Here is a 19,364-nt window from a genome sequence, read left to right on the forward strand (position 1 = left end):
CTGGTGCAGGTGCAGAGTGAGGCAGCCCCATGCAGGTGTCTCCAGGTGTGCTGGTGTCCCCACTGTGACTGCAGCCAGCAGAGCTCCAGGCCCGCCTCAGCTGCATAAAGAGGTGCACCCTGGGCCACTGCAGCTGCCCTGAGCTTTGGAGAGCCCCACTGGGGCTGGCTGATGTGCTGCAGGATCCTGGGCAACACCACCCCCACCTGGGCCAGCAGCCAGAGGCCAGGCCCATTCCCCAGGGCAGCTCTGGGGGCTCTGCACACCTGAGCACAGGGCACCAGATGCCAGGGCGGACACGGGACACTGCCAGGGAGCGCCATGGAGTTCTGCTCCTGCTGCCTGCAGCTGCTGTGGGCACAGCAGCAAGAGCCCTGCCTTGTGCCATCTGGGCTGCACAGACACCTAGGAGAAGATTTGGCTTTTAGGAGAGCAAAGTGAGCACATCACTCTCACCCCCTTTGCTGGACAGCTCCTGCCATCCCAGCTCCTCTGCCTGGATGGAGTTTTTTCTGCTGGCATCAAATGCTGACACAGCTCCTGATGGGATAAAAACATCAGGGTGGTTTCAGGCTGAGGCACCTCTGCAGACATCTCTGCTGTACCTCAGGGGGCTCCATCTGATGAGCTCACCCACCTCTGCACACTGGCTGGGGCTTGGGACCACACTCATGCTCACCATGACTCATGCCACGCCTCACTGCCCTCGATTTCCAGGCACTGGAATCACAGGCTGATTGGCCAACTGTCGTGGTTTGGCACTGGGCAAACAGCAGGCACCCACAAAAAGTGCTCACTCAACCTCCCCTGCCACAGCTGGACAGAGGAGAAAAAAAAATTTCTGAAGGTCTCATGAGCTGGGATATGAAGAGGGAGAAAAGACCCTCAATGGCAAAACTTGTTCAACTTAGTGATTGAAAGTGAGTTTATTACTAACATCATCCGAAGAGGAAAATGAGAAGTCAAATAGCCTTCCAAAACACCTTTTCTCCCCTCAACCCTTCCCTCCTTCCCACCAACAGCACAGGGAGACAGAGTGCGGGGTGTCGGAGTCCAGGACATCCCTCTGGCTGCCCTGGATGTCTCAAGATCCTGGCAGGGATCTCAAAGACCCTGGCATGAAGTCAAAAACATCTGTGGCTTTGATTTTAGCCTGTGGAAAGCTGTCAACTCTGGATGAGGATTTACAAGTCACAAGGGTTTGAGTAGTGTAATAGGTGAATTGGTACCAGGTGGAAAAGGAGAAATTTGGGGATTTTAGACTGTAATTCAGGGGCATAAGATGGAGGAATCTAGGTGTGACTTAGCCCTTTTCACCTTCTTCTTCTCCTCCATGTCTTGGTGTGATGGTGGCACTTTTCTATAGGTTTAAGGCAGAGATTCACTGCCTCACATAGGTGATGGGAATTGGTGTAGAAATTGTAAACATACACACGTAGATTTCAGTATATAATGTGGGAGCTGCTGAGGACTTGAAGCCACACTGCTATGGCTTCTGTACTAGGCGGTCCACGGCACGTCAGAGAGAAAATATTATAGATAAGAAGAAATAAACAACCTTGAAAACACTGTCGGAAGAATTCCAGACTCCTTCTTCGGCTATTGGGCTAGGGGAACAAGGACTTTTAGGATTTCGGGGTCATTCCAAGCAAGCAAACCCTGATAGGGAGGGTTTGGTCTGTTCATCACCTGAAGTTTTCTTCCAATGCTCAGGGAGAGGAGTCCCTCCCCTGCTGCACCGTGGGGTCCCTCCCACGGGAGACAGTTCTCCTTGAACTTCTCCAGTGTGGCTCCACTCTCACAAGCAGCAGTCCAACCAAAACTGCTGCAACCTGAGTCCCTCCCACAGGCACACAGTCCTCCCAAAACTGCCCTGGCACGGGTCATTCTTCCACAGGGTGCAGTCCTCCAAGGACAGGCTGCTCCAGCCTGGCAGCAGGGGACCACTCTCATCACTGTGACTCCCACTGGATCACAACCTCGTCCACGTATCCTCCCACTCCAGTGTGGGCACCTCCGAAATGGACTGTGGGTGGATCTGGGAATCCCTCATGGATCCCCATGGGCTGTGGGTGGATCTGTGCATCCCCCGTGGATCCCCATGGGCTGTGGGAAGATCTGTGCAGCCCCTGTGGATCCCATGGGATGTGGGTGGATCTGTGCAGCCCCTGTGGATCCCCATGGACTGTGGGAGGATCTCTGCAGCCCCTGTGGATCCCCACTGGCTGTGGGTGGATCTCTGCAGCCCCCGTCGATTCCCACTGGCTGTGGGTGGATCTCTGCAGCCCCCGTGGATCTCCATGGCCTGCAGAGGAACAGCTCCTTCATCATTTTCTCACCACGGCCTACAGAGGAATCTCAGCTCTTGTGCCTGGAGCACCTCCTCCCCTTCCTTCTCCACTCACCCTGGTGTCTCCATGTTCTTTCCCTCACATGTTCTCACCTCCTCCTCTTCTCTGGCTGGAATTAAAACTGCACACCCTGCTTTGTTTTGATTTTCGTCTTTAATAGTTTATTGCAGAGGTGTTACCTGCCTCTCTAATTGGCCAAGCTGTGGCCAGCATCACATCCATCTTCAGAGCCATCAGGACTGGATATGCCAGACATGGTGGAAGTTTCTAGCAGCTTCTCACAGAAGCCACCTCTGTGGCCCCCCAGTACCAAGAACCTGGCTGTGCAAAACCAACACACCAACCCCATCAGTGCCAGCTCTATCAGCTTCTCAGGCTCTTCCCAGGACCGTCACCCCTGGCAGTAATCAGAAATGCCCTGCCATCCACAGCAAGCTTGTGAAACACATGGGAAACCCAACAGAGGAAAGGATCCGCTTGGACTCTGCCTTATTCCATGTCTGAGGACTGTTGTTTTCCAGCAGTTCCATCAGTGCTGGGTCACTGAGGAGGTCCCCCATGCCTGGAGTTTGGCCATTGTGACACCCATCCACAGGAAGGGCTGGAAGGAGAATCTGGGGGACGACAGGCGTGTCCACCTGTCCTCGCGTCCCAGAAGGGTTATGGAGCAGATTGTCCTGAGTGTGATCACACGGCAAACACAGGATAACCAAGGCATCAGTCCCAGCCAGCAGGGGTTTAGGAAAGGCAGGTGCTGCCTGGCAAACCTGATCTCCTTTGATGACCCAGTGACCGGCCCAGTGGATGAGGGGGGAGGCTGTGGAAGTGTCTACCTGGACCTCAACAAAGCCTTTGGCACCGTCTCCCACAGCATTCTCCTGGAAAAGCTGTCAGCCCATGGCTTGGAGAGCTGCTCTCTTGGCTGGGTCAGGAACTGTCTGGATGTCCAGGCCCAGAGAGTCTTGGTGAACAATGCCACATCCAGCTGGTGCCCGGCCACAAGCGGTGTCCCCAGGGACCAGTGTCGGTCTCGTCCCGTTTAAAATCTTTACTGATGATCTGGATGAGGGGATCCAGTGAACTCTCAGCAAGGTCACGGATGATCCCAAGCTTGGTGGGAGACTCAGGCTGCTGGAGGGCAGGAAGGCTCTGCAGAGGGATCTGGACAGGCCGGATCCACGGGCCGAGGCCACCTGTGCAGGCAGTGCAGAGAGAGGCCATGAAGCTGGTGAAGGCCCTGCAGGGTACGGCCTGTGAGGAGCAGCTGAGGCAGCTGGGGTTCTTTAGCCCAGAAGAGGGGGCTCTGAGAGATTTTTTTCTCTCTACAGCTCCCGGAAAAGGAGGTGTAGCCAGGTGGGGGACAGCGTTTAATCCCAGGCAACCATCGAGACAATGAGAGGACAAGGCCGCGGCCTGCACCAGCGGAGAGTCTGGTGGGACATCAGGAGGAATTTCTTCACATAAAGGGTGGTTCAACATAGGAATGGACTGCCTGAGGATGTGGTGGAATCCCAGTCCCTGGAGACTGGATGTTGCACTCAGTGCCATGGTCCATTGACCAGGTGGTAACTGTGCAAAGGTTGGACTCCACGATCCAGAGGCCATTTCCAACATAAATAACTCGGTGCTTCTCACAGGAACCCAGCTTGGAGCTGAGCAGAGGGCTGCCCCTGCTCCACAAGCATGCTGCCAGGCACCTATCATCAGGAATTGCTCCTGTTTTCTGCTCAGCCTGCCGTGAATGGGGAATAGGAATGGAGCCTTTTGCTGAGCTCAGAGCTGGTCCATGCCCACGGTGGGGTGGGAAGCACCTGTGTTCCCTGGGAAGATGCAGCTGCGCTGACATGGGAGGGTAATTTTGCAGGTTGCTCTGTGTCTGTTCATCTTTGGGGAGAGCTCTGAGCTCCAGTGTGTCACAGGGACTATAGCCACTAAGGGAAAGTTATGTTTGCTGGGAGCTGTGAGGAGACACTGAGACCACAAGCCACTTCACTTCAGAGTGGGTTTGGATCATGCACCTGGCTTAGTCCTTTTCCAGCAACACCAAGGGTTCTCATTCTGTGGGCTGAACATGTTGCCATCTGCTGTCCCAAAAGAGAAGGAAACAGGAGAATGAAGAGAGTGACGTCTTCCTGCCTCTGCTTGAGAGAGCAGCTGGGCAAAGCTCCTTTGGTCCATCCAGAAAACAAATTTTCCTGTTTGGCAACCTTTATAAGGTTACACCTCTGATTTCTGAGGAACTGCTTATCTGTTGTATATCTGGGTGGCTTTCTGTTACACTCCCTGCACTGTGGTCCTCACTTCCTGTACCTGGGCAAAAGGTCTCTTGCTGATGAGCAACAGCAGGTTGGCACAGGAATATCAGCCAAGAACCTCTGGGGGTCAGGTGAGGAGGTGTTTGTTCAGGAATGCTGCTGCCCAACTGCTGTGCCACACACCTGAAGATGCTGCAGAGAACATTCTGGACAACCTGCTCTAGCTGATCCTGCTGCAGCAGGGAGTCTGCACTAGAAGATCCTGAGATGTCCCTCCAAAACACAACAATTCTGTGACCCTGTGATCCTGGGACATGCTTTTGGCCCCTTGCTTTTGAAACTGCACCTTGAGAGCAGCAGCTGTTGTCTCAGACAGGCAGGCTTTGGCATCAGACACAGAGAAAGCTTTGAGCAGCCAAAGCTAAATTCCTGTGGTGCACTCCTTGGACACCTTCATCCTCTGCTCTGCTTCTGAAGCTTTTCTGCAGATTTATGGGAAACTGATTTGGGCAAATGTAATCAATGGTTGTCAAAGATCAATGTGTGCCACATCATGGAGTTTGCAAGAGCTTACAATAAAAGTTATTTGCTGCAGTGCTGGATTGCTGGGTCACATCTTCTATAAACCACGAGTTGCTTCCCACTGAAATTTCTGCAACCACCAGTAAAGTCACAGTGTCCAGAGCATCCTTGCAGGACATGGGGTGTGCAAATGCAATCAGAGGATGGCATAACACCCACACAAGTGTCAGCAGCAGACACCAGTTATTCTCCTGTGAATGGGCATGAACAAAGTGGGCCAGGGAGCCAACAGCTCATACAAGCTGTGTCACTTTCAGAGGTGCCAGCTTGGGACTGGACTTCTCAGCTCAGGAGCTGCTGTTCATCGTCCTACTGGGTCTCACTGCTCAGCCAGGACCAGCCTGTTTGGGGGCTGCACTAAAAGACAGGTTCTGGTGCAGGTGCAGAGTGAGGCAGCCCCATGCAGGTGTCTCCAGGTGTGCTGGTGTCCCCACTGTGACTGCAGCCAGCAGAGCTCCAGGCCTGCCTCAGCTGCATAAAGAGGTGCACCCTGGGCCACTGCAGCTGCCCTGAGCTTTGGAGAGCCCCACTGGGGCTGGCTGATGTGCTGCAGGATCCTGGGCAACACCACCCCCACCTGGGCCAGCAGCCAGAGGCCAGGCCCATTCCCCAGGGCAGCTCTGGGGGCTCTGCACACCTGAGCACAGGGCACCAGATGCCAGGGCAGACACGGGACACTGCCCAACAGTGCCCAACTGTGCCCAACAGACAAATGGGAAGCCCAACAGAGGAAAGGATCCGCTTGGACTCTGCCTTATTCCATGTCTGAGGACTGTTGCTTTCCAGCAGTTCCATCAGTGCTGGGTCACTGAGGAGGTCCCCCATGCCTGGAGTTTGGCCATTGTGACACCCATCCACAAGAAGGGCTGGAAGGAGAATCTGGGGGACGACAGGCGTGTCCACCTGTCCTCGCGTCCCAGAAGGGTTATGGAGCAGATTGTCCTGAGTGTGATCACACGGCAAACACAGGATAACCAAGGCATCAGTCCCAGCCAGCAGGGGTTTAGGAAAGGCAGGTGCTGCCTGGCAAACCTGATCTCCTTTGATGACCCAGTGACCGGCCCAGTGGATGAGGGGGGAGGCTGTGGAAGTGTCTACCTGGACCTCAACAAAGCCTTTGGCACCGTCTCCCACAGCATTCTCCTGGAAAAGCTGTCAGCCCATGGCTTGGAGAGCTGCTCTCTTGGCTGGGTCAGGAACTGTCTGGATGTCCTGGCCCAGAGAGTCTTGGTGAACAGTGCCACATCCAGCTGGTGCCCGGCCACAAGCGGTGTCCCCAGGGACCAGTGTCGGTCTCGTCCCGTTTAAAATCTTTACTGATGATCTGGATGAGGGGATCCAGTGAACTCTCAGCAAGGTCACGGATGATCCCAAGCTTGGTGGGAGACTCAGGCTGCTGGAGGGCAGGAAGGCTCTGCAGAGGGATCTGGACAGGCCGGATCCACGGGCCGAGGCCACCTGTGCAGGCAGTGCAGAGAGAGGCCATGAAGCTGGTGAAGGCCCTGCAGGGTACGGCCTGTGAGGAGCAGCTGAGGCAGCTGGGGTTCTTTAGCCCAGAAGAGGGGGCTCTGAGAGATTTTTTCTCTCTACAGCTCCCGGAAAAGGGGGTGTAGCCAGGTGGGGGACAGCGTTTAATCCCAGGCAACCATCGAGACAATGAGAGGACAAGGCCGCAGCCTGCACCAGCGGAGAGTCTGGTGGGACATCAGGAGGAATTTCTTCACATAAAGGGTGGTTCAACATAGGAATGGACTGCCTGAGGATGTGGTGGAATCCCAGTCCCTGGAGACTGGATGTTGCACTCAGTGCCATGGTCCATTGACCAGGTGGTAACTGTGCAAAGGTTGGACTCCACGATCCAGAGGCCATTTCCAACATAAATAACTCGGTGCTTCTCACAGGAACCCAGCTTGGAGCTGAGCAGAGGGCTGCCCCTGCTCCACAAGCATGCTGCCAGGCACCTATCATCAGGAATTGCTCCTGTTTTCTGCTCAGCCTGCCGTGAATGGGGAATAGGAATGGAGCCTTTTGCTGAGCTCAGAGCTGGTCCATGCCCACGGTGGGGTGGGAAGCACCTGTGTTCCCTGGGAAGATGCAGCTGCGCTGACATGGGAGGGTAATTTTGCAGGTTGCTCTGTGTCTGTTCATCTTTGGGGAGAGCTCTGAGCTCCAGTGTGTCACAGGGACTATAGCCACTAAGGGAAAGTTATGTTTGCTGGGAGCTGTGAGGAGACACTGAGACCACAAGCCACTTCACTGCCAAGTGTTGGATCATGCACCTGGCTTAGTCCTTTTCCAGCAACACCAAGGGTTCTCATTCTGTGGGCTGAACATGTTGCCATCTGCTGTCCCAAAAGAGAAGGAAACAGGAGAATGAAGAGAGTGACGTCTTCCTGCCTCTGCTTGAGAGAGCAGCTGGGCAAAGCTCCTTTGGTCCATCCAGAAAACAAATTTTCCTGTTTGGCAACCTTTATAAGGTTACACCTCTGATTTCTGAGGAACTGCTTATCTGTAGTATGTCTGGGTGGCTTTCTGTTACACTCCCTGCACTGTGGTCCTCACTTCCTGTACCTGGGCAAAAGGTCTCTTGCTGATGAGCAACAGCAGGTTGGCACAGGAATATCAGCCAAGAACCTCTGGGGGTCAGGTGAGGAGGTGTTTGTTCAGGAATGCTGCTGCCCAACTGCTGTGCCACACACCTGAAGATGCTGCAGAGAACATTCTGGACAACCTGCTCTAGCTGATCCTGCTGCAGCAGGGAGTCTGCACTAGAAGATCCTGAGATGTCCCTCCAAAACACAACAATTCTGTGACCCTGTGATCCTGGGACATGCTTTTGGCCCCTTGCTTTTGAAACTGCACCTTGAGAGCAGCAGCTGTTGTCTCAGACAGGCAGGCTTTGGCATCAGACACACAGAAAGCTTTGAGCAGCCAAAGCTAAATTCCTGTGGTGCACTCCTTGGACACCTTCATCCTCTGCTCTGCTTCTGAAGCTTTTCTGCAGATTTATGGGAAACTGATTTGGGCAAATGTATTCAATGGTTGTCAAAAATCAATGTGTGCCACATCATGGAGTTTGCAAGAGCTTACAATAAAAGTTATTTGCTGCAGTGCTGGATTGCTGGGTCACATCTTCTATAAACCACGAGTTGCTTCCCACTGAAATTTCTATAACCACCAGTAAAGTCACAGCGCCCAGAGCATCCTTGCAGGACATGGGGTGTGCAAATGCAATCAGAGGATGCCATAACACCCACACAAGTGTCAGCAGCAGACACCAGTTATTCTCCTGTGAATGGGCATGAACAAAGTGGGCCAGGGAGCCAACAGCTCATACAAGCTGTGTCACTTTCAGAGGTGCCAGCTTGGGACTGGACTTCTCAGCTCAGGAGCTGCTGTTCATCACCCTACTGGGTCTCACTGCTCAGCCAGGACCAGCCTGTTTGGGGGCTGCACTAAAAGACAGGTTCTGGTGGAGGTGCAGAGTGAGGCAGCCCCATGCAGGTGTCTCCAGGTGTGCTGGTGTCCCCACTGTGACTGCAGCCAGCAGAGCTCCAGGCCTGCCTCAGCTGCCTAAAGAGGTGCACCATGGGCCACTGCCCAGGGTGTAATAGGTGAATTGGTTCCAGGTGGAAAAGGAGAAATTTGGGGATTTTAGACTGTAATTCAGGGGCATAAGATGGAGGAATTTAGGTGTGACTTAGCCCTTTTCACCTTCTTCTCCTCCTCCATGTCTTGGTGTGATGGTGGCACTTTTCTATAGGTTTAAGGCAGAGATTCACTGCCTCACATAGGTGATGGGAATTGGTGTAGAAATTGTAAACATACACACGTAGATTTCAGTATATAATGTGGGAGCTGCTGAGGACTTGAAGCCACACTGCTATGGCTTCTGTACTAGGCAGTCCACGGCACGTCAGAGAGAAAATATTATAGATAAGAAGAAATAAACAACCTTGAAAACACTGTTGGAAGAATTCCAGACTCCTTCTTCGGCTATTGGGCTAGGGGAACAAGGACTTTTAGGATTTCGGGGTCATTCCAAGCAAGCAAACCCTGATAGGGAGGTCTGTTCATCACCTGAAGTTTTCTTCCAATGCTCAGGGAGAGCAGTCCCTCCCCTGCTGCACCGTGGGGTCCCTCCCACGGGAGACAGTTCTCCTTGAACTTCTCCAGTGTGGCTCCACTCTCACAAGCAGCAGTCCAACCAAAACTGCTGCAACCTGAGTCCCTCCCACAGGCACACAGTCCTCCCAAAACTGCCCTGGCACGGGTCATTCTTCCACAGGGTGCAGTCCTCCGAGGACAGGCTGCTCCAGCCTGGGAGCAGAGGACCACTCTCATCACTGTGACTCCCACTGGATCACAACCTCGTCCACGTATCCTCCCACTCCAGTGTGGGCACCTCCGAAATGGGCTGTGGGTGGATCTGAGAATCCCTCATGGATACCCATGGCCTGTAGGTGGATCTGTGCATCCCCCATGGATCCCCATGGGCTGTGGGAAGATCTGTGCAGCCCCTGTGGATCCCATGGAATGTGGGTGGATCTCTGCATCCCCCGTGGAGCCCCACTGGCTGTGGGTGGATCTCTGCAGCCCCCATGGATCTCCATGGCCTGCAGGGGAACAGCTCCTTCATCATTTTCTCACCACGGCCTACAGAGGAATCTCAGCTCTTGTGCCTGGAGCACCTCCTCCCCTTCCTTCTCCACTCACCCTGGTGTCTCCATGTTCTTTCCCTCACATGTTCTCACCTCCTCCTCTTCTCTGGCTGGAATTAAAACTGCACACCCTGCTTTGTTTTGATTTTCTTCTTTAATAGTTTATTGCAGAGGTGTTACCAGCCTCTCTAATTGGCCAAGCTGTGGCCAGCATCACATCCATCTTCAGAGCCATCAGGACTGGATATGCCAGACATGGTGGAAGTTTCTAGCAGCTTCTCACAGAAGCCACCTCTGTGGCCCCCCACTACCAAGAACCTGGCTGTGCAAAACCAACACACCAACCCCATCAGTGCCAGCTCTATCAGCTTCTCAGGCTCTTCCCAGGACCGTCACCCCTGGCCGTAATCAGAAATGCCCTGCCATCCACAGCAAGCTTGTGAAACACATGGGAAACCCAACAGAGGAAAGGATCCGCTTGGACTCTGCCTTATTCCATGTCTGAGGACTGTTGCTTTCCAGCAGTTCCATCAGTGCTGGGTCACTGGGGAGGTCCCCCATGCCTGGAGTTTGGCCATTGTGACACCCATCCACAGGAAGGGCTGGAAGGAGAATCTGGGGAACGACAGGCGTGTCCACCTGTCCTCGCGTCCCAGAAGGGTTATGGAGCAGATTGTCCTGAGTGTGATCACACGGCAAACACAGGATAACCAAGGCATCAGTCCCAGCCAGCAGGGGTTTAGGAAAGGCAGGTGCTGCCTGGCAAACCTGATGTCCTTTGATGACCCAGTGACCGGCCCAGTGGATGAGGGGGGAGGCTGTGGAAGTGTCTACCTGGACCTCAACAAAGCCTTTGGCACCGTCTCCCACAGCATTCTCCTGGAAAAGCTGTCAGCCCATGGCTTGGAGAGCTGCTCTCTTGGCTGGGTCAGGAACTGTCTGGATGTCCTGGCCCAGAGAGTCTTGGTGAACAGTGCCACATCCAGCTGGTGCCCGGCCACTAGCGGTGTCCCCAGGGACCAGTGTCGGTCTCGTCCCGTTTAAAATCTTTACTGATGATCTGGATGAGGGGATCCAGTGAACTCTCAGCAAGGTCACGGATGATCCCAAGCTTGGTGGGAGACTCAGGCTGCTGGAGGGCAGGAAGGCTCTGCAGAGGGATCTGGACAGGCTGGATCCACGGGCCGAGGCCACCTGTGCAGGCAGTGCAGAGAGAGGCCATGAAGCTGGTGAAGGCCCTGCAGGGTACGGCCTGTGAGGAGCAGCTGAGGCAGCTGGGGTTCTTTAGCCCAGAAGAGGGGGCTCTGAGAGATTTTTTCTCTCTACAGCTCCCGGAAGAGGATGTGTAGCCAGGTGGGGGACAGCATTTAATCCCAGGCAACCATCGAGACAATGAGAGGACAAGGCCGCGGCCTGCACCAGCGGAGAGTCTGGTGGGACATCAGGAGGAATTTCTTCACATAAAGGGTGGTTCAACATAGGAATGGACTGCCTGAGGATGTGGTGGAATCCCAGTCCCTGGAGACTGGATGTTGCACTCAGTGCCATGGTCCATTGACCAGGTGGTAACTGTGCAAAGGTTGGACTCCACGATCCAGAGGCCATTTCCAACATAAATAACTCGGTGCTTCTCACAGGAACCCAGCTTGGAGCTGAGCAGAGGGCTGCCCCTGCTCCACAAGCATGCTGCCAGGCACCTATCATCAGGAATTGCTCCTGTTTTCTGCTCAGCCTGCCGTGAATGGGGAATAGGAATGGAGCCTTTTGCTGAGCTCAGAGCTGGTCCATGCCCACGGTGGGGTGGGAAGCACCTGTGTTCCCTGGGAAGATGCAGCTGCGCTGACATGGGAGGGTAATTTTGCAGGTTGCTCTGTGTCTGTTCATCTTTGGGGAGAGCTCTGAGCTCCAGTGTGTCACAGGGACTATAGCCACTAAGGCAAAATTATGTTTGCTGAGAGCTGTGAGGAGACACTGAGACCACAAGCCACTTCACTTCAGAGTGGGTTTGGATCATGCACCTGGCTTAGTCCTTTTCCAGCAACACCAAGGGTTCTCATTCTGTGGGCTGAACATGTTGCCATCTGCTGTCCCAAAAGAGAAGGAAACAGGAGAATGAAGACAGTGACGTCTTCCTGCCTCTGCTTGAGAGAGCAGCTGGGCAAAGCTCCTTTGGTCCATCCAGAAAACAAATTTTCCTGTTTGGCAACCTTTATAAGGTTACACCTCTGATTTCTGAGGAACTGCTTATCTGTTGTATATCTGGGTGGCTTTCTGTTACACTCCCTGCACTGTGGTCCTCACTTCCTGTACCTGGGCAAAAGGTCTCTTGCTGATGAGCAACAGCAGGTTGGCACAGGAATATCAGCCAAGAACCTCTGGGGGTCAGGTGAGGAGGTGTTTGTTCAGGAATGCTGCTGCCCAACTGCTGTGCCACACACCTGAAGATGCTGCAGAGAACATTCTGGACAACCTGCTCTAGCTGATCCTGCTGCAGCAGGGAGTCTGCACTAGAAGATCCTGAGATGTCCCTCCAAAACACAACAATTCTGTGACCCTGTGATCCTGGGACATGCTTTTGGCCCCTTGCTTTTGAAACTGCACCTTGAGAGCAGCAGCTGTTGTCTCAGACAGGCAGGCTTTGGCATCAGACACACAGAAAGCTTTGAGCAGCCAAAGCTAAATTCCTGTGGTGCACTCCTTGGACACCTTCATCCTCTGCTCTGCTTCTGAAGCTTTTCTGCAGATTTATGGGAAACTGATTTGGGCAAATGTATTCAATGGTTGTCAAAGATCAGTGTGTGCCACATCATGGAGTTTGCAAGAGCTTACAATAAAAGTTATTTGCTGCAGTGCTGGATGGCTGGGTCACATCTTCTATAAACCACGAGTTGCTTCCCACTGAAATTTCTGCAACCACCAGTAAAGTCACAGCGCCCAGAGCATCCTTGCAGGACATGGGGTGTGCAAATGCAATCAGAGGATGCCATAACACCCACACAAGTGTCAGCAGCAGACACCAGTTATTCTCCTGTGAATGGGCATGAACAAAGTGGGCCAGGGAGCCAACAGCTCATACAAGCTGTGTCACTTTCAGAGGTGCCAGCTTGGGACTGGACTTCTCAGCTCAGGAGCTGCTGTTCATCGTCCTACTGGGTCTCACTGCTCAGCCAGGACCAGCCTGTTTGGGGGCTGCACTAAAAGACAGGTTCTGGTGCAGGTGCAGAGTGAGGCAGCCCCATGCAGGTGTCTCCAGGTGTGCTGGTGTCCCCACTGTGACTGCAGCCAGCAGAGCTCCAGGCCCGCCTCAGCTGCATAAAGAGGTGCACCCTGGGCCACTGCAGCTGCCCTGAGCTTTGGAGAGCCCCACTGGGGCTGGCTGATGTGCTGCAGGATCCTGGGCAACACCACCCCCACCTGGGCCAGCAGCCAGAGGCCAGGCCCATTCCCCAGGGCAGCTCTGGGGGCTCTGCACACCTGAGCACAGGGCACCAGATGCCAGGGCGGACACGGGACACTGCCAGGGAGCGCCATGGAGTTCTGCTCCTGCTGCCTGCAGCTGCTGTGGGCACAGCAGCAAGAGCCCTGCCTTGTGCCATCTGGGCTGCACAGACACCTAGGAGAAGATTTGGCTTTTAGGAGAGCAAAGTGAGCACATCACTCTCACCCCCTTTGCTGGACAGCTCCTGCCATCCCAGCTCCTCTGCCTGGATGGAGTTTTTTCTGCTGGCATCAAATGCTGACACAGCTCCTGATGGGATAAAAACATCAGGGTGGTTTCAGGCTGAGGCACCTCTGCAGACATCTCTGCTGTACCTCAGGGGGCTCCATCTGATGAGCTCACCCACCTCTGCACACTGGCTGGGGCTTGGGACCACACTCATGCTCACCATGACTCATGCCACGCCTCACTGCCCTCGATTTCCAGGCACTGGAATCACAGGCTGATTGGCCAACTGTCGTGGTTTGGCACTGGGCAAACAGCAGGCACCCACAAAAAGTGCTCACTCAACCTCCCCTGTCACAGCTGGACAGAGGAGAAAAAAAATTTCTGAAGGTCTCATGAGCTGGGATATGAAGAGGGAGAAAAGACCCTCAATGGCAAAACTTGTTCAACTTAGTGATTGAAAGTGAGTTTATTACTAACATCATCCGAAGAGGAAAATGAGAAGTCAAATAGCCTTTCAAAACACCTTTTCTCCCCTCAACCCTTCCCTCCTTCCCACCAACAGCACAGGGAGACAGAGTGCGGGGTGTCAGAATCCAGGACATCCCTCTGGCTGCCCTGGATGTCTCAAGATCCTGGCAGGGATCTCAGAGACCCTGGCATGAAGTCAAAAACATCTGTGGCTTTGATTTTAGCCTGTGGAAAGCTGTCAACTCTGGATGAGGAATTACAAGTCACAAGGGTTTGAGTAGTGTAATAGGTGAATTGGTACCAGGCAGAAAAGGAGAAATTTGGGGATTTTAGACTGTAATTCAGGGGCATAAGATGGAGGAATCTAGGTGTGACTTAGCCCTTTTCACCTTCTTCTCCTCCTCCATGTCTTGGTGTGATGGTGGCACTTTTCTATAGGTTTAAGGCAGAGATTCACTGCCTCACATAGGTGATGGGAATTGGTGTAGAAATTGTAAACATACACACGTAGATTTCAGTATATAATGTGGGAGCTGCTGAGGACTTGAAGCCACACTGCTATGGCTTCTGTACTAGGCAGTCCACGGCACGTCAGAGAGAAAATATTATAGATAAGAAGAAATAAACAACCTTGAAAACACTGTCGGAAGAATTCCAGACTCCTTCTTCGGCTATTGGGCTAGGGGAACGAGGACTTTTAGGATTTCGGGGTCATTCCAAGCAAGCAAACCCTGATAGGGAGGGTTTGGTCTGTTCATCACCTGAAGTTTTCTTCCAATGCTCAGGGAGAGCAGTCCCTCCCCTGCTGCACCGTGGGGTCCCTCCCACGGGAGACAGTTCTCCTTGAACTTCTCCAGTGTGGCTCCACTCTCACAAGCAGCAGTCCAACCAAAACTGCTGCAACCTGAGTCCCTCCCACAGGCACACAGTCCTCCCAAAACTGCCCTGGCACGGGTCATTCTTCCACAGGGTGCAGTCCTCCGAGGACAGGCTGCTCCAGCCTGGGAGCAGAGGACCACTCTCATCACTGTGACTCCCACTGGATCACAACCTCGTCCACGTATCCTCCCACTCCAGTGTGGGCACCTCCGAAATGGGCTGTGGGTGGATCTGGGAATCCCTCATGGATCCCCATGGCCTGTGGGTGGATCTGTGCATCCCCCATGGATCCCCATGGGCTGTGGGAAGATCTGTGCAGCCCCTGTGGATCCCATGGAATGTGGGTGGATCTGTGCATCCCCCGTGGAGCCCCACTGGCTGTGGGTGGATCTCTGCAGCCCCCGTGGATCTCCATGGCCTGCAGGGGAACAGCTCCTTCATCATTTTCTCACCACGGCCTACAGAGGAATCTCAGCTCTTGTGCCTGGAGCACCTCCTCCCCTTCCTTCTCCACTCACCCTGGTGTCTCCATGTTCTTTCCCTCACATGTTCTCACCTCCTCCTCTTCTCTGGCTGGAATTAAAACTCCACACCCTGCTTTGTTTTGATTTTCTTCTTTAATAGTTTATTGCAGAGGTGTTACCAGCCTCTCTAATTGGCCAAGCTGTGGCCAGCATCACATCCATCTTCAGAGCCATCAGGACTGGATATGCCAGACATGGTGGAAGTTTCTAGCAGCTTCTCACAGAAGCCACCTCTGTGGCCCCCCACTACCAAGAACCTGGCTGTGCAAAACCAACACACCAACCCCATCAGTGCCAGCTCTATCAGCTTCTCAGGCTCTTCCCAGGACCGTCACCCCTGGCAGTAATCTGAAATGCCCTGCCATCCACAGCAAGCTTGTGAAACACATGGGAAACCCAACAGAGGAAAGGATCAGCTTGGACTCTGCCTTATTCCATGTCTGAGGACTGTTGCTTTCCAGCAGTTCCATCAGTGCTGGGTCACTGGGGAGGTCCCCCATGCCTGGAGTTTGGCCATTGTGACACCCATCCACAGGAAGGGCTGGAAGGAGAATCTGGGGAAAGACAGGCGTGTCCACCTGTCCTCGCGTCCCAGAAGGGTTATGGAGCAGATTGTCCTGAGTGTGATCACACGGCAAACACAGGATAACCAAGGCATCAGTCCCAGCCAGCAGGGGTTTAGGAAAGGCAGGTGCTGCCTGGCAAACCTGATCTCCTTTGATGACCCAGTGACCGGCCCAGTGGATGAGGGGGGAGGCTGTGGAAGTGTCTACCTGGACCTCAACAAAGCCTTTGGCACCGTCTCCCACAGCATTCTCCTGGAAAAGCTGTCAGCCCATGGCTTGGAGAGCTGCTCTCTTGGCTGGGTCAGGAACTGTCTGGATGTCCAGGCCCAGAGAGTCTTGGTGAACAGTGCCACATCCAGCTGGTGCCCGGCCACAAGCGGTGTACCCAGGGACCAGTGTCGGTCTCGTCCCGTTTAAAATCTTTACTGATGATCTGGATGAGGGGATCCAGTGAACTCTCAGCAAGGTCACGGATGATCCCAAGCTTGGTGGGAGACTCAGGCTGCTGGAGGGCAGGAAGGCTCTGCAGAGGGATCTGGACAGGCCGGATCCACGGGCCGAGGCCACCTGTGCAGGCAGTGCAGAGAGAGGCCATGAAGCTGGTGAAGGCCCTGCAGGGTACGGCCTGTGAGGAGCAGCTGAGGCAGCTGGGGTTCTTTAGCGCAGAAGAGGGGGCTCTGAGAGATTTTTTCTCTCTACAGCTCCCGGAAAAGGGGGTGTAGCCAGGTGGGGGACAGCGTTTAATCCCAGGCAACCATCGAGACAATGAGAGGACAAGGCCGCAGCCTGCACCAGCGGAGAGTCTGGTGGGACATCAGGAGGAATTTCTTCACATAAAGGGTGGTTCAACATAGGAATGGACTGCCTGAGGATGTGGTGGAATCCCAGTCCCTGGAGACTGGATGTTGCACTCAGTGCCATGGTCCATTGACCAGGTGGTAACTGTGCAAAGGTTGGACTCCACGATCCAGAGGCCATTTCCAACATAAATAACTCGGTGCTTCTCACAGGAACCCAGCTTGGAGCTGAGCAGAGGGCTGCCCCTGCTCCACAAGCATGCTGCCAGGCACCTATCATCAGGAATTGCTCCTGTTTTCTGCTCAGCCTGCCGTGAATGGGGAATAGGAATGGAGCCTTTTGCTGAGCTCAGAGCTGGTCCATGCCCACGGTGGGGTGGGAAGCACCTGTGTTCCCTGGGAAGATGCAGCTGCACTGACATGGGAGGGTAATTTTGCAGGTTGCTCTGTGTCTGTTCATCTTTGGGGAGAGCTCTGAGCTCCAGTGTGTCACAGGGACTATAGCCACTAAGGGAAAATTATGTTTGCTGGGAGCTGTGAGGAGACACTGAGACCACAAGCTACTTCACTTCAGAGTGGGTTTGGATCATGCACCTGGCTTAGTCCTTTTCCAGCAACACCAAGGGTTCTCATTCTGTGGGCTGAACATGTTGCCATCTGCTGTCCCAAAAGAGAAGGAAACAGGAGAATGAAGAGAGTGACGTCTTCCTGCCTCTGCTTGAGAGAGCAGCTGGGCAAAGCTCCTTTGGTCCATCCAGAAAACAAATTTTCCTGTTTGGCAACCTTTATAAGGTTACACCTCTGATTTCTGAGGAACTGCTTATCTGTTGTATATCTGGGTGGCTTTCTGTTACACTCCCTGCACTGTGGTCCTCACTTCCTGTACCTGGGCAAAAGGTCTCTTGCTGATGAGCAACAGCAGGTTGGCACAGGAATATCAGCCAAGAACCTCTGGGGGTCAGGTGAGGAGGTGTTTGTTCAGGAATGCTGCTGCCCAACTGCTGTGCCACACACCTGAAGATGCTGCAGAGAACATTCTGGACAACCTGCTCTAGCTGATCCTGCTGCAGCAGGGAGTCTGCACTAGAAGATCCTGAGATGTCCCTCCAAAACACAACAATTCTGTGACCCTGTGATCCTGGGACATGCTTTTGGCCCCTTGCTTTTGAAACTGCACCTTGAGAGCAGCAGCTGTTGTCTCAGACAGGCAGGCTTTGGCATCAGACACACAGAAAGCTTTGAGCAGCCAAAGCTAAATTCCTGTGGCGCACTCCTTGGACACCTTCATCCTCTGCTCTGCTTCTGAAGCTTTTCTGCAGATTTATGGGAAACTGATTTGGGCAAATGTATTCAATGGTTGTCAGAGATCAGTGTGTGCCACATCATGGAGTTTGCAAGAGCTTACAATAAAAGTTATTTGCTGCAGTGCTGGATTGCTGGGTCACATCTTCTATAAACCACAAGTTGCTTCCCACTGAAATTTCTGCAACCACCAGTAAAGTCACAGCGCCCAGAGCATCCTTGCAGGACATGGGGTGTGCAAATGCAATCAGAGGATGCCATAACACCCACACAAGTGTCAGCAGCAGACACCAGTTATTCTCCTGTGAATGGGCATGAACAAAGTGGGCCAGGATGACAACAGCTCTTACAAGACTTCTTCATGAATCCAGGAGCCAGACTCTCAACTTTGATGTCCTCACTCTTGAACCTTTGGTGTGTCGTCCTGTGCAACAAAGAGTTCAACGGGTTTTGTGCTTTCAGGTTTAGGTGGGATTGCCCCACTTTTCCCCCGGGGAGGGGTTTCACACTTTGTCATGCATCACTTTGGAACTGGGGGACACTTTGGTGGTCTTTGATGGTTTATGGCCCCTTCTGATGATGTGACCACTGTTGGGCCCTGCTTTGTTTTGTCACTTGGGCCTCATCAGAAAAGATGAATTTGTTCCACCTCCACCAGATCTGCTTCTTCTTGGCCTTGTCCCTCATTCTGTCTAATCCCCACTTTGTTTAAGGTATCAATCCCAGGTTGACAGAGACAAAAGAAACCACAGGACTCAACCAGTTTGTTCAAACAAACTTTGGTCTAACACATTTCTTCTGGATATTTCTCGTTGTAACAACCAACTCATCATTCTACTATTCCTGGAATTTTGGAAATGGCAGAAAATGAGTCCAGTTTCATTTTGAGTGAATGAATGATCATTGAATGACAAAACATTTTACTTTGGAGAGAACCTTAATGACCAGCTACTTCCATACCCTCCCATGGATCGGGACACCTTCCTCTATCCCAGGTTGCTGCAAAGGATAACCTGGCCATGGTCACTTCCAGGGATGGGGCAGTCTCAGCTTCTCTGGGCAGCCTGTGCTGGGGTTTCACCCACCCCCACAGTGACAAATATCTTCCTCATATGCAGTCTAAACCCACACTCCTTCCATTTCAAGCCATTTCACCTGGTCCTAATGGCGAGGTTTAACCCCAGACAGCAGCCCCGCCCCACGCAGCCGCTCCCTCACTCCCAGACCACCAGGATCAGGGAGAGAACTGGAGGGGTAAAAGCTGGAAAACTTATGGGTGGAGACAGAGGTAGTTTAAGAGGGAAAGAAAAAG

At 53.3% G+C, this 19,364-nt stretch overlaps 1 protein-coding gene across 1 annotated transcript in view; it reads left to right on the forward strand.

The window, feature by feature from the left end:
- LOC137473607 (endonuclease domain-containing 1 protein-like) overlaps window positions 1–19,364 on the forward strand; it is a 55,230-nt gene that overhangs the window by 13,507 nt on the left and 22,359 nt on the right. The window lies entirely within an intron of this gene.

This window comes from Anomalospiza imberbis, chromosome 5 (genome assembly GCF_031753505.1).
Source record: "Anomalospiza imberbis isolate Cuckoo-Finch-1a 21T00152 chromosome 5, ASM3175350v1, whole genome shotgun sequence".
NCBI classification, from domain to species: domain Eukaryota; kingdom Metazoa; phylum Chordata; class Aves; order Passeriformes; family Viduidae; genus Anomalospiza; species Anomalospiza imberbis.